Source organism: Crocodylus porosus, unplaced genomic scaffold (assembly GCF_001723895.1).
Source record: "Crocodylus porosus isolate Cpor-Errol unplaced genomic scaffold, CroPor_comp1, whole genome shotgun sequence".
In the NCBI taxonomy this organism is placed as follows: Eukaryota; Metazoa; Chordata; order Crocodylia; family Crocodylidae; genus Crocodylus; species Crocodylus porosus.
The window spans coordinates 17,977,508-17,988,885 of NW_017728886.1; the positions used below are offsets into that span (position 1 = coordinate 17,977,508).

At 43.8% G+C, this 11,378-nt stretch overlaps 1 protein-coding gene across 1 annotated transcript in view; it reads right to left on the bottom strand.

Annotated features, from left to right (window-relative positions):
- The window catches only part of DIP2C (disco interacting protein 2 homolog C), a 209,614-nt gene that overhangs the window by 149,471 nt on the left and 48,765 nt on the right, over window positions 1-11,378 (bottom strand). The window lies entirely within an intron of this gene.

The following is an 11,378-nucleotide window of genomic DNA, read 5'->3' on the forward strand; positions in this document are numbered from 1 at the left end:
ATAGATTATGTCTTCAATAATCAAAATAGAAGAAAATCACAACATGTTAAGTTCCAGCACATAAAATTGGCAATGTAAACCAGTTTTATAATCTCAGCGTTCTGATTCCGACAGTTTTAGTTTCCAAAAAGAATGTACTGGTGCATCAACATTTTTCAATCAAGGTATGATGGTGAAATAAATCCGGAAGAATGCAATAGAATTTAAAGAAACATGAGTGTTACATTGTGCGTGGACACTTGCTTGATTACTATTTTTAGACTGAGCTATTTCAATTCATCCACAAAAACGTTCTTGCCTTCCAGAAAGCAAACATGATTTGATCTGACTCATGACGTTGCTGAACAATTCCAGAAAACTAATCTCCCTTTTTCACAGCTTGGTAACTCAGCATGCTTCCGCAGCTTATTTTCAGATGTTCTAAAGTTTGACTCTGTGTTACCTACAGATTTGCAATTTATTCCAGGTTGCGTCAATGGATTTTTTCCATTTTTTTAGCAGCACTAGAGTAGGTAGACAAACTCAATTAGTGTTTAACAATGTTTCTACTCAATAAAATTAATGATCACCAGCAGTCTTCAAGATACAAAAATAGATAGAACCTTATACTATTTCCTTTAAATGAAAAAACAAAATCAGATTGATGAAGACTGTATCAGCCCTTTTAAAATGGCAAGTATTCTGGATAAATCAGTTTGACACCACTATTCAAAAATATAGTACATTTCCCGCAACTACACTTGCAACTTGCTCATTACCTTAAAGTTTTACCCTCTTCTGAGTTTTGTAATAGAAAGATTTGCTTATACTTTTTATATAGAAATTCAATCTGTAAACAAGTTGAAAGTACTGTATTTCCACTGTCCTAAAATGCATGTATAGGCCAAATAAATGCAAAATAATTATCCAAGATGAATACACATTCTAGACACCATCTAACATTATATTACAATTGCATGACAAGAACATTAGAGGTGATTAACACAGGTGATTAACATTCTTGCTATTCAATATAAAAGTAGATGTTCCCTAAAAACCTTTTAGTTTTCATCCAACTTGTCCAGTAACTATCCTGCATATACATTAGCACAACATGGAAACATGCACAGTGCTTCTTAAAAGTGTTTCTAAAGGCTTGTAAAGAAACAATAATTGATAGTACATATCAATAAATGTATCATTTATAAAGTTATTTTATTGAAAATGCCAAAGCAAGTAGCTTTACAAGGGGACAATACATTGCTCTTTTCTTGAGTTCATGCCCATCTAGTTTACAGCTTCAGCTTCAATAACCATCTGATGCAGATGGGATGCAGACAGGATTTTTGGGGCTCAGAGGACCCTAAAAAAATTTGATCAATTAATACGCAGTAAATGCCCTGTGCTCAAAATGCACATAAGAAATCTCAGGAGGTTCAACAAGGACACGTGCAAAGTCCTGCACTTAGGATGGAACAATCTCATGCACCAGGACAGGCTGGGGGCTGACTGGTTGGGCAGCAGCTCTGCAGAAAAGGACCTGGGGGTTACAGTGGACAATAAGCTGAATATGAGCCCACAATGTGCCCTTGTTGCCAAGAAGGCTAGAAGTATACTGGGCTGCATTAGTAGGAGCGTAGCCAGAAGTAATTATCCCCCTTTATTTTGCACTGGCGAGGCCACATCTGAAGTAATGTATCCAGTCTTGGGCCCCCCACTATAGAAAGGATGTGGACAAGTTGGAGAAAATCTAGTGGAGAGCAATGGAAATGTTAGGGAGCTGGGGCACATGACTTCTGAGGAGAGGCTGAGGGCACTGCAGAAGAGAAGACTGAGAGCAGCCTTTAACAAGTGGGGATTACAAAGAGGATGGAGCTGGGTTGTTCTCAGTGGTGGCAGATGACAGAACAAGGAGCAATGGCCTCAAGTTGCAGCAAGAGAGGTTTAGGTTGGATATTGGGAAAAAACTGTCTCGCTAGGATGGTGGTGAACTACTGGAACGGGTTACCTAGAGAAATGGTGGAATCTCTATCCTTGAAGGTTTTTGAGGCCTGGCTTGACAAAGCCCTGGCTATAATGATCTAGTTGGGGATGGTCCTGCTTTGAGCTGAAGGCTGGACAAGATGAACTCCTGAGGTCCTTTTCAGCTCTAAGTTTCTATGATTCTGTGAATTACTTCATCCGTGACTCATTCTCAGGGCAATATTTGGTCATTCTTACTTTTATAATCAGTGACTGAATTATCCAATAACTGAGCCAATCAGAAAGCACACATCTGCTAATATACTGGATAGGAGATTATGACTAAGAACATAATTAATTTTAATATATTATTGATATAAGAGAGTATTTTCTGAAGCTGGGTTTAAAATGTCAAGTAATAGATAACATTTTAACAGTGGTAAGCTTAAGATTGTGTGCAACAAATCAAATACATGTTTTAGTTCAAGTATTTCTTCCAAACTTTGATACTGGGATAATTTAGGCAGTGATGACAAAGTATGCTGATGACAAGGCAGTGATGACAAGGTCAAAGCAATGTTAGCTGGGTCCAGATACCATCCCATGGGGCACGGTGATAAGTAGGCTGTGAAATAGTATTGTAAAGGTAACTTCAGAACTTGTAAACACAACAGTATTAGACTATCCCACAAACCACTCTCATTCTGACAGATTCATTAGTACAAGAATCAGAAACAAAAAGGGACACACAAAAAATTACTGCTTTGCACGTCTGGCTCCCCTGTGGAGCCCAAGGCTTGGGCAAATGACCTGGAACTATTGATGATACTTGCACGCAGCAGTAAGTCCTCCTGTCCAAGTAAATCTCCTTGTTATTGGGTGCATGCCATAACAGCAATAAGTAACTGCAATATCACTTCCAGGAGAAAGCATAGTTCTTGGAAGAACGGTAGAAGAAATGCAGCTCCACTTGGATTATCAGGGATCTGCAGTGCATGCGTTCTGTTTCTGTACGAATGAAGATCAGAATAATGTGCCATAAATATCTTCTCCTACCTGTTTGTTGTATCCACCTCTGCTCTCTTGCCGTTATACTGATGTTTAAATCATTGTCTTTCCATTTCTCTGTTTCTAAAATGCTCCACTTCTGCCAGGGTTACTGAACTGTCTGGATTAACGCCTCCCCGCCCCCTACCCTCCCACCCCATAACAGTGAAGTACCATACAGAGGCTGCTTCCATCTGTTCCTTTTCCTTTTGTGAATGGTCTTCTTGCTGGACAGCCTACAGCAGCAGTGTCAAGTGCACCTGACCCACCCTCCCTTGGCAAGATCCAGACAGCGGAGTTCTTTGAGTGCTGGATCCTGAATGCAGGGCTCCTTGCAGGCCAGATCTGAATGTGGCAGTGGGAACTGTGAGCGTTACTATAGCTGTTGCTTGCCGCCCCCCCCCCCCACAACACACATCCCCAGTGTGGTTCTCTACCCCAGATATCAGTAGAGAAATTCCCAACTCCGCCAAATTCCCAACTCTTCTAGGAGCCCCCTAAACCATATCCAGTAGACAAGTCCCCTAGCCTATGGCAATCTCTCTCACAATGAAGTGCCACCACTGGCTAGTCTGTCCAGAATGCAAGTCAAATCCCTGACAATGAAAGGTAGCATTTATTCAGATAGGAGGGTCTAAGCTAAGCCACTGATGCAATCCGTATAATATCTGCCCAGCCTTCGCATCAGATAACCTGAAGCAGCGTTTGAGTTTCAGAGTTAAGAATAATGAACCTGACACACACATTGATGAAAAAGTAAGGGCAGTGACAGCTGTAAGACTTCAAAGCCTTTCTTCTACAAAATATACATCTTTGCGTTATCCTCTCTTCCCATCTTTTTCAATCTTCTTGCGTTATAAGATCACAGCCTGAACAGCTGCTCTCAGTTAAGACTGTAGTTATTCCTGCCACTGGAATTATATAATTTACCACCATTTTACCAAGGGAAAAAGAGATAGTAGCTCAGTGCAAATTCATTTAAGAGAGATTATGACATACTAACTCAGTCCCACATTTGGAGAAGAAAGAGCAGTCACAGAGTAATCTCTTTGTGGAACTAATGGAAGTATTGTACAGCAGGCAATCACAATGCTTCCAGGGGCTCCGGAGAACCACCATTACTTTCTTCTGACAGGCCAGCTCTGTTGGCTGATGTGGACAGGATGCTTAGAGCCACGGCTCTACTCATTCCGAGTTAACTGAAGTTCTTCTGGCAGCACATTGTCCAAGCAGCGTGCAACACCATAAATCAGCTCTGTGTACCACTGTCAGAATGCAGAAGAATTTGAAGAGCATCACAGAGGTGTCGGCTATGCCTTGTGGCACATGTTCACATATTAATTTTATAAGAAACCTAAGTTGCCTTTAATTTGGAAAGAGACCCTTGATTTTCAAATGGAAGACATGTGTGAGGCATAAAGAAGCAAGACCAACACCCTTTAAGTTACTTAACCCTTTAGCCTGTACTTCAAAGAGAGAGCAGCCCCCCTGGTTAATATGCTGATTTGCTTGTTCAGTGGCAAGCTGCCTTCAGTCTGTTTTGTGCTCTTCTTAATTAAATAGCCTATTCCCTTAGAATACCAGAAATTTCTTGGCCAAATTATATGCTCGCCAACTTTCAAAGTCCATTTTTAATGACCCTTCACTACCAAATATCTTTTAGCAAGGCCCTCTTTATAATATAAAAGCATAACAGCTATTTCAGAGAAACTCTTAACATTAGGCAACTGCACTGCACCGAACACATCTAAGACTTAAGCAGGAAGTACAACTGACATGTACTTACTGTCTATTCAATTATTAGATCCTTCCTATTTTGTTTTGCTGTGCACATATTACTTTTACCGCTCTTGATATTAAATTCTAGTTGCATTCAGTAGCTGACTACCTTGGAAAGGAGCTCATTTTCTTAGACTAAAAACTGGGGCTTTGCACATGTAAGCATTGAGAAGAATATTTTAATTGCATGCTGTATTAGCTTTATGGAAGAGCATCTGTGCTTCAGAAAAGCTTATTTTTAAATATGCAAGCTTACGTGGGTACATGTTTCCTTACTTGGCCCCCACAAAGTAGTCCCATTCTAGCCTTGACTCTGGTTGTTTTGGCACGGGTACCATTGTTGTTCTGCAGAAGTATTTTATCTTTTTTTAAAGCATTTTTTGCTGCCACTTAATATGATATGCAAATATGTGGTGGTTGCAGTCCTTCGATATAAAGATGACAGTTTTCCAATAGACAGAGAAGTCATCAGTGAGTCCATAGATGACTGAGGAGGCATCTGTGATCTTCAAGTTCAACTGAAGATGCGGCAAACACATTCCATGAGGAAGGAGTACAGCTTGGTGATGTCAGGTCACAGCTCTTTCTCTGCATCTCTCTCATCTACCCACCTCCATATTGAGGTAAGTTTGCTCAAAATGGATGCCTTGTCATATATCACAGCACCATTGGTCACCATGCAGTGCTCCAGTCTCATGGGTATTGATTGTAATATAAGACAGGATATTTAAAAGTTATATGCAAGTCAGGAGACATTTCTAACTCCTGGTGTAAAGAGAGTCTTTACTATCCCCTCCCACCCAACATGCCTGACCCATGCCCGACTGTCTCCTTCCACACAACTTGCCCTGAATAATGACACATGCTTTCGTGCAGGGGACTTGCTTGGGCAGGATGGGCTACACCTCTCTCCTAAACGCAAATGTGTCTTCTCTTTCAGGTTTGCTGATTTTGTGCCGAGAGTTTTAAACTAGCTTTGCCGGGGGATGGGGCCACAGGAAGACTTAAGGACACCTCCTGAACAAGACAGGTGACATATGCAAGGAGTACCCAGGTACGTAACAGGGGTCCAGATAGTCTTGAAAATCGGGGGGTGGCACATGGAGCAATCCAAGGCCTTAAATGCCTCTATACAAATGCTCATAGTATGGGGAATAAGCAGAAGGAACTTGCCCTCCGAATAGCCTGTTCAAACCCAGACATAGTAGGGCTCACAGAAACCTGGTGGGAGTCATCCCACAACTGGGTGGTTAACGTTAGGGGTTATAGGCTTTACAGGCCAGATAGAACAGGAAGGAAAAGCGGGGGTGTGGTACTCTATGTCAAAGAGCAATACACAACCTCCACCAGCAGGATGGGGTCAGAGGAGGAGCAGGCTGAAGTGCTCTGAGTCAGGATACAGTGGGGTTGTGGGGAAAGGGACTTAACAGTGGGGGTCTACTACAGACTTCCAAACCAAGGGGAAGAGCTGGACCGTGAATTCTCAGGTCAGCTTGAAGAGGTACATAAGGCTAGGGATGTAGTTGTCACTGGTGATCTAAATTACGCAGACATCTGCTGGGAGGAGCAGTCAGCCATGTCAGGCTGCTCATGGAGGTTCCTGGCTGAGATACTGGACCTCCACTTAACCCAGGAGGTGCACAGTCCTACCAGGAGGAATGCCCTGCTGGACCTGGTCCTGGCCACAGATGACCTGGTAAGAGGGCTCCAGGTCCTTGACCACCTGGGCGACAGTGATCATCGCTTGCTTGAATTCATCATCCAGCACAGGGTGTCAAAGGCCTGCAGCAAAATGGTAGCCCTAGACTTTAGGAGGGCCGACTTCAATGAGTTGAGAAGATTAGTGGGACAGGCACTGGGGTCCTCGAGAGTAGGGGAACCCAGTGCCCATGATGAGTAGTTGTTCTTTAAGGAGATGATACTCAGAGCCCAAGGGGTGACAATCCCAACAAGAAGCAAGTGGGGCAAGAGTGCCCAAAAGGCCCCCTGGCTCACCAAGGGCATTCGTGAATGCCTGATTGCCAAAAAGGAGGTGTACACCTGGTGGAAGGGAAGGGCCATCACCAAAGAGGAGTATGCCTCCACTGCTCGGGTCTGTAGAGGGGCTGTTAGAAAAGCTAAGGCAGATATGGAGCTAGGGTTAGCATCAAGGATCAAAGATACTAAAAAGTTATTTTTAAATATATAGGGAGAATGAAGAAGGCACCAGGTAATGTGGGGCCCCTGCAGGATACGCTTGGCAATCTGGTGGTTGCACCAGAGGAGAAAGTAGACCTCTTTAACAAATTCTTCGCCTCCATTTTCTTGTGCAGGGACCGGGACTCCCTGACCAAGATTCCAGATGGACTTGGGAGAAATGCCGCCCGGCCTAAGGTCAGGGAGGAACAGGTTAGAGAGCTTCTGGAGGGGCTGGTTGTGTTCAAACCAGCAGGTCTAGATGCTCTCCACCCCAGGGCATTGAGGGAATTGGCAGGGGTTATTGTGGGGCTCCTGGCATTACTATACGAGCACTCATGGTGCTCTGGCCAGGTGCAAGATGACTGGAAGAAAGCCAACGTGATCCCCATCTTTAAAAAAGGGAAGAGGGAGGACCTGGGCAACTAAAGGCCCATTAGTCTTGTTTCAATCCTGGGGAAACTGTTTGAGAAGATTATCAAGGGGCACATCTGTGATGGGCCAGCAGCAGGGATGATGTTCAAGGGCAACCAGCACAGTTTCATTAGGGGCAGGTCCTGTCAGACCAACCTGATTGCCTTCTACAATCAGGTCACAAAAGCACTGGATGCAGGTGTTGCAGTGGATGTAGTCTTTCTGCATTCCAGCAAGGCCTTTGACACCGTCTCCCACCCCATCCTCATTAAAAAACTAGGTGAGTGTGGCATTGATGTCTACACAGTCAGATGGATTGCAAATTGGCTGAGGGGTCATACTCAGAGGGTAGTGGTGGATGGGTCTTTTTTGACCTGGAGGGAACTGGGCAGTGGAGTCCCCTAGGGCTTGGTCCTTGGGCCCGCACTATTCAATTTCTTTATTAGTGACTTGGACGGTGAAAAGCAGTGATAGGGTGAAAAGCAGCCTGTTTAAATTTGCTGATGATACCAAGATTTGGGGTGAGGTGGGCATGCTAGAAGGGAAGGACAGATTACAGCAGGACCTGGACCGGTTACAGGGGTGGGCTAATGAAAACAGGATGGGTTTCAATACTGACAAGTGCAGGGTGCTGCACTTGGGCTGTAGGAACCAGCAGCACACTTATAAGCTGGGAAACTCCCTTCTCGACAGCACGATTGCAGAAAGAGATCTTGGAGTCATCACTGACTCCAAGATGAACATGGGCTGGCAACGTGGAGAGGCAGTTAGGAAGGCCAACCGCACCTTGTCATGCATCCACAGATGCATCTCAAGCAGGTCCAAGGAGGTGATCCTCCCCCTCTATGCAACACTGATCAGGCCGCAGCTGGAGTACTGCATACAGTTCTGGGCGCCCCACTCAGGAGGGATGTGGACAGCATTGAGAGGGTCCAGAGGAGGGCCACCCACATGATCCGGGGACAGCAGGGCAGGCCCTACGAAGAGAGGCTACGGGACCTGAACCTGTTCAGCCTTCGCAAGAGAAGGCTGAGGGGGGATCTAGTGCCATCTGTAAATTCACTAGGGAGGACCAGCAGGGTTTGGGAGAGACCTTGCTCCCCCTAGCGCCCCCCAAGGTAACCAGGAATAACGGCCACAAGTTGTTAGAGAGTAGGTTTAGACTAGACATCCAAAGGCACTACTTCACAGTCAGGGCAGCTAGGATCTGGAACCAACTTCCAAGGGAAGTGGTGATGGCTTCTACCCTGGGGATATTTAAGGGGAAGCTTGATGTCTACCTGGCTGGGGTCATTTGAGCCCTGTTTCTCTCTCCTGCCCAGGGCAGGGGGTCGGACCTGATGATCTACAAGGTCCCTTCCGACCCTACTTCTATCAATCAATGAATGCCTAGTGTGAATTAAAAAGTGCTTTTACTTCCTCTAAGTTTTGGGAAGTATCATATTTTCTTGCATAGCACATGCCCTCAAATAAGACATGCATCTTGTTTTTGGAAGGCAGAATGTACAAAGAAAGATTGTTCCAAAGTCATGGCCAACTGTGACAGAGGAAGTACTCTTGGAGGACACAGGTGCGTCAACATGAGATGCTTAATGCGCACTGAACTAACTCTGCTGCGCATTAGTGCAGCTGCCATAAACCGTGGTAATGTGCTAATGCGTCGTAGACAATCTGATGCACGTTAAATGTTACACAAAAAGCATGCACCGGCACTAACGCACGGTAGCACCGATTACAGTGCATTAAGTTTAGTACATGTAATAATAGATGTATTCATTAATGCAGAATTCCAGCACACTAATGAACGTGGACACACCCAGAATGTTCAACAAAGCAGCATCCGAGCATCCCAATGATGAGGCAGCACGAACTTCCTGGAGCACCAATCATCTTCCACAAAGTTATATAGCATGCCATGGAAACATGTAGAAACTGTCTCCTGGGAAGCTACGCTTCCTGAAAACATTATGTTCCCAGGAGTTTTTACTCCATATCACACAGGTTAGGTCCCATGCCATGCCTTTGCAGGGGAACAGAAAGACTGCTAGTTCTTAACTGTAAATAGTTTATATAAGTTCCTATAAATGAAGTGTCATCAAGCCTCATGAAGATCCTATCAGCAGCTCACTTGCTGCTTCAGGCACAAGCTACAGTGCTCAGCTGTGAAAGTTAACACAGGACTCTGCCCTTTCTGTCTGCAAGCCAAACACAAACAGCAGCCATCTTAGTAGCTGCATGGCTTTCTTCTTTTCCAGTGCAGAAAAAGCAGCTTTCCTGCTTAAGCTGAACACCCCAGTATGGGGGGCTGATTCTGAGGGAAAGGCGCTAATAAAGAAGAATACAGTGAGTCCAGAAGAATACAGCGTAGATCAATGAAGGTGTGAAAATGATGACCTCTTCTAGAAGTACATGAAATAGTGATCCAAAGATGAACTATTCCCGTTAGAGAATTTGTACAGTCCCACTGAGTTGATCTGTGCCTTTACATCCAAATCTTGGCCAATATAATTTTAATTAATATCCTAAGTTGAACTGAAGATACTTCTTGCAGTTTAAAGGAAAGATCTAACAGTCAAAACCTAGAATAAATTTTCAACAGAAATCTATTCTATGCAGAAGCATCACAAGGTTTTTCTGCAGGTCGGGGAAGCAGAGGAAGGAATTATACTGACCACTGGAGAGAGAGGGAGACTTGTTACCTGCTTGGACTCTTCTCTTTGTGTGGGCACTGCTACTACTACTGCTGCTGCTTAACAGCCTGGGCTGTACTGCTGCTGCTGAGGGACAGGCCATGAAAGCCTCTTGGTAGGAGGGGGCCATGCCAGTACCCTCTCTGAGTCAGCACCCAGGGCTAGTCCCCTGCTCACCCCACCCTAGTTATGCTACTGATCCTATGCTATATCTTTGGACACAACGGAGCATCAGCAGTCCCAATTAAATGAAGAATACTGTATAGCATTTAAAGCACATAATAGCTTATGCAAATCGCCCAAATGATCCTCAGAGCTAAACTCTGATTATATTATAGCTAAAGCTTTTTATCACATCCTCTCTCAGGACTGCATTAGGGTATTTAAACTGGAAAAATCTCCCTTTGATTCCTTGATGAGCTCTAGAGGTCAAATCCCTGTTGAGATCAGAATGGAGGTTTTCTTTCCTTTATGGTTGTGAGGGGTTTTCAGAATTTCCCCGTAAATTGCTATTTATCAAAATTAGCTTTTTCAGGATACGATACAGTCTGTCCTAACACATTTTAGATGACATCTCCCTTACAGGCAGATCTGTCTTTGGAGAACAGCAGCCTCCTGTTGTCATGCCCTGAGAATCAAAGGAAGCATGCCATAGCAACTGAGCGTGGAGTGGAATTTGAATCCCTTCCATTCACACACTCTACCGCCCACGTTCAACAGCACCATCACAACGTTCAGGAAGGAACAGCTCACCCATGTAGAACCTCACCTGCTTGTTACCGTCTATGCGAGTTAGCCTCCTTTTAACAGAGATTTCTATGATGACGGTAGATACCAGTTCTCAGAACACAGTCTGAATCCAAGCTTAACATATGCTCATATTATTTAACAGATATGAAGTCTCACTCATGCCTGATATAAAAAATGACCAACCAACTGCTATGTTAGTAGTACATTTCCAAAACAGATTAGTGACTTTGGATGCTTAACTTAAGATAACTCTAAGGAATCCTTATTTTCAGGTAGTGCTGAACCCACAAAAAGGATGACACCGAGATATTGAGAAAAAAAATCATTGCTTCTATAAAGGGGTATCTTCTGGTTGGCAAAAAATACTAGAGAGAGAAGGATTGATATAATTAAAGAGGTATACTCCTCACTCCTTGAAGTCCTGGCCTCTTAATTTAGTTCTACTTATGTTACATTATTATTTGAAAATTCAGAATGATAATAAGAGGAGACTTACTATGCTAGATTTTAAATTACTGAAGTGTCACATAATAAAAAAACTGTATTTAAAGAAACAATGAAATTTGGGGGAGGGGGTCAGTA